Source organism: Elephas maximus, chromosome 1, assembly GCF_024166365.1.
Source record: "Elephas maximus indicus isolate mEleMax1 chromosome 1, mEleMax1 primary haplotype, whole genome shotgun sequence".
In the NCBI taxonomy this organism is placed as follows: domain Eukaryota; kingdom Metazoa; phylum Chordata; class Mammalia; order Proboscidea; family Elephantidae; genus Elephas; species Elephas maximus.
In genome coordinates this window covers 76,801,436-76,805,622 of record NC_064819.1, presented here as the reverse complement: position 1 = coordinate 76,805,622, position 4,187 = coordinate 76,801,436, and the positions used below count along the sequence as shown (strand labels likewise).

The following is a 4,187-nucleotide window of genomic DNA, read 5'->3' as shown; positions in this document are numbered from 1 at the left end:
GGAGACCTCGCCTTTCTACCGGGTGCAGAAACTTTTGTAACTCAGCGGGAAATGGAAAACCTGACAAGCGTCCGGGGCCGGGCGAGGAGGCAAGTCAAGCACATTATTCTTTTAATTTAAAGTCAGGTGCTACAAAAGGAAAGCGAAGGTTAGGGGATTCGTTGAAGCATGTTCGGATTAAGAGTTTGTGCAGTGAAAATCAGAACTCACAAAAGCAACACCCAGTTTGTTTCCGCCCGGTTTCGAACCGGGGACCTTTCGCGTGTTAGGCGAACGTGATAACCACTACACTACGGAAACTCGCCTGTCCTCTTTTCTTTCCCGTTTGTAATTGATTGTTAGCAAATATGTGCTTTCCTTCAGGATATTTTCAGGTTGAGAAATATTTTTTCCCCTTGTACTTTCCCATTCTTATAATCAGCAGTATCAAAACTCGAGAAATCATAGTCAAGCGAATGTTACTCCCAGGGTCCCAATTCCTTTACAAGCACCAGGAAAATCACGGGCAAGTTTCAAGAAATTTCTTGATAAATTCTGATCTCATTTCTCTGCTGGTGCAAGACGCAATGATCTTCATCTCCGGATGACTGAACATGAACCCTTAGGAAACAGGACGAAAGGGCTGGTTTCAGTAGGCCCTCGGCAAATTGTCCCTCGGCACTAGCGAGAGAGACCGAAGAGCAGAGGGCGTGGGTGTCGGGCTGTGCCCAGTTTTCTGCTAACCGACGGTCGCGAGGGTGGTGGCGATCTATGGAAGTGTAATCTGTGGCGAGTGAGTCTATTAGACGTCAAATGAAGCTCTATTCTGAGCATCAAACCAAGTTCTATTCTGTATCACTCATATTTTCTGTTCTGGAACGTGTAAACTCTGTGTCCGAAACCCTTAAATCTGTTTTATAGCAGGAAGATGACCATTGTGATGTACCTGACTCTTATTTGTTATTAATTTCATTGCAGCTGTCTTGAATTACTGTCCTTCCCTCGGAGACTGGAAGCAATCTGCCTTCAGTTGTTCCTGTCAGGTGCAGCCCTGTCGTTTCTGATTCACATGGACCCTATAGGACAGAGTAGAACTGTCCCATAGGGTTTCCAAGGAGCCGCTGGTGGATTTGAACTGCTGAGTTTTTGCTCAGCAGCTGAGCTCTTAACCACTACACCACCAAACGAAAAAGCCAAACCCCTTGCTGTCGAGTAGATTCCGACTCATAGAGACCCTATAGAACAGAGTAGAACTGCCCCATGGAGTTTCCACAGAGTGCCTGGTGGATTTGAACTGCTAATCTTTCTGATTAGCAGCCCCGGCCTAACCAATAAACCACCAGGGCTCTAAAATTAAACTTTCCAAAGGTCGAGTCTAGGTCAAGGTGTTCAGCAGCGAAAATGTGCTTGTCCCCAAGTATTAGAAATTTTTGACTAGAGAGATTTCTCAGTCTCTGAGAAAGATCACATTATGTCTCCTTCTTTGGCAGCTAAAAAAACAAGGTGATGAAAATACTGGGGGAAAAGGAGGAGAAAAGCATATTTCTTATTAGCACAATCTCAAGCTTGACACTATTTTCAGATCAGATCTGCCGGTTAGACAGCGATTCCATTCAACACCTATGTTTGTTCGTTAACCTTTCTCAAAAATGTGCCTTAATACTTATTTTGAAGAAATTATTGAGCAGCCCAATCTCATGCTGGTGAATAGAAGTACCAGATGGCCTTAGGGAAATGAAATGCTAGAAGGAGGAAAGGGGCACCTAAAGTGATCATTATGACAAATTTTCCCATGGTAACTTAGTTACAGTACAATTGGTGAGTAGAACAATCGATAAAAATCACAGGGTTTTCTCAGAGGAGCACAGAAAAGGGGCCTCACCCCCAGTCCTAATGATCACCACATTGGTGGCTAAACAACACTTCAGTTAATTAAAAAAAAAAAAAAACTGAGTTGGTTGAAGAGCAGTTGAATGGAGAGGGGATTCTGATCTTGGGTGAACAGGATAGAGAGTAAGTGGAGTACAGAGAGCTTCAGGTGTAGGTTTGAATCAGAGCCCTCAGAGAAGAGAAGGTAAGTGGAATAACAGGTGCAAGAACAGGGAGGTGAGGGAAGGTCCTGTACAGTATGGAGGTTAGATTTCAATCTGAATATGATGAGTAGGAAAGAAGTGACTGCTTTAAAAAGGAGCACAACTTTGCCCATTTTGATCCCAAGGCTTCTTTGGCTTTTGGGTAAACATTGGACAGCCTCAGAACTCAGTCCTCAGACTTCTCCTCTTCTCTATTTATTCTAATATCATAAAAGCTAAGGTCATTATCTTGTGATTAATCAGCTTATTATCTCAGCATTTTATATAAAAAGCCAATTGCACTGTAGTCAATTCATCTAATATGACGTGCACCTAAATCATTATCTTCATATAGTAAATAACGTCTGTATTTCAACATTCTACATAAAGAAATAGTTATAGCATGATTACATTCTTAGGGATTATATTTTTCTATTTTCATTACCTATGAGCATCTCAAGAATTGGATCAATGGTAGAATTTCTAATTTCATTTCCATTATTTTTGAGTATTAAGGTTCATGTGCATATTAATCATAAACTGGATATATTGTTTTAGGACTCATGTATTCTGTAAAATCAAAAATCAAAAGAAATACACTTCTCATGTGGGCATCACAACCTTTCTTCCTGTCTGGATGTCCTGTTGGCGCTACTTCAAAATGATACAACATTCTCGACTACTGAACTGCTATGAATTTGGCCCAAACTACCTGCATTTCTTGTCTGAATTATTGCAGTAGCCTAACAACCTCCCTCCTGCTGGTTATCAGCTGCCTGCTAAGCCTGCCTCCAACCTTGTTCTCTGTGATGTGTTGTGCCACCCAGGTTTCCTCCTTTCAGGACCAAGGCATTCATGTCCCCATCTGACAGGAGTGTTACTCCCTCATGGAACAAATTTGAAGCCTGCTCTAGGAATTGCCCTCAGGTGCAAGGAACTGCTTCTATCAAGGTCATGTCCCCTCTCTGAAAGCAGCCCACACTAATGACTGCTCAGTACATGCCTATAAAGGTCTGACTCTCTTGCGTCAACTCTGAAGGGCCATCCTATTTTCAGAGCTCCTCAAGGGATCAGCTCAGGCCTCTGTTGCTGCCTGTCAACTTTTCCCCTTGTAATCGTGCTTCCCTCACTCCCTCACAGGTGTTGTTCCCATAGCATCCCCTAATAAACTTCCTGTGTACAAATATCTAACCCATTTGCATACAGTTTGTGCCAGGAGTGGTCTAAGAAACCATACACTAAATGGGATTTTGAAGCTGGATCGCTCTGTATTCCTGTGGCAATTAATATAGTGAACACATGTTATCCTATACAAATGTCCAGACAGTCTTAATAGCTACGGAGAATATAAGGCTCATGAGATAAAAGTCTCTTTAGATACTTTTACAGAGGTATTTTGCCTATTACATTTTGCCCTAAATTGTAATTAATCAACTTTAGCCTTCCCGGAACACAGAGAAGGGGCATCTCCCCAGGATTCAGTAGCAGGTGGGCTGATCCACCTGGGACATTCTGGAGAGGAATCCTCATGTCCTGAGCCAGGGCCAAATCCAACAAATACTTTCCAGGGGTCTCCGAATCTTTCTCAAAGGCTTCTTGGGGTAGGATGAAGGAACCCTCTGTAGTGAAAGTTTCTCTCAGATGAATTCCATGAGCTCCAGAACGTCTTATTTTGCGACGGAGGAGCGAAGTTCGTTTTTGCTGGAGGTGCAGATTTTATGTTTCTTCTTCTTTTTGCAGGAGTGTGGAAAAGGGAAATAGGAAACATAAAGAGAAACTCAAAAACATAGTATCATTTAGTAATAGTTAATATTGGGTAAATGAGAAGGTTCTTTTGATGAGTGATGAGGGAGTCCACATACTTAGCAGTTTCTAAATATAAAATAACTTTTTTACTGGTGGCGGGTTAGTTCAGCTGGTTAGGAGGTGCTAATAAAGACAAGGTGCCCAGTTTGATGCCCATGCTGGGTCGAGAGAAGATGTTGCTGTACTCACTTCACACCCAGCTGAACTATTGGAAAGAGCCTCTTTGACATAAAACCTAGATCAAATGTCAACTTTATTTCTTTAATCCTAGGTAGTGACTCCTACCCTCTTTGCTCTCCCTCTAAAGGGGTGGGTGAGGAGAAGAAGAAA

General features: G+C 42.4%; 1 non-coding gene across 1 annotated transcript; it reads right to left on the bottom strand.

Annotated features, from left to right (window-relative positions):
• Positions 1-227: 227 nt before the first annotated feature.
• On the bottom strand, positions 228-300 carry TRNAV-AAC (transfer RNA valine (anticodon AAC)). Its single transcript has one exon. It is a non-coding gene; the product is annotated as a tRNA-Val (tRNA).
• Positions 301-4,187: the final 3,887 nt, after the last annotated feature.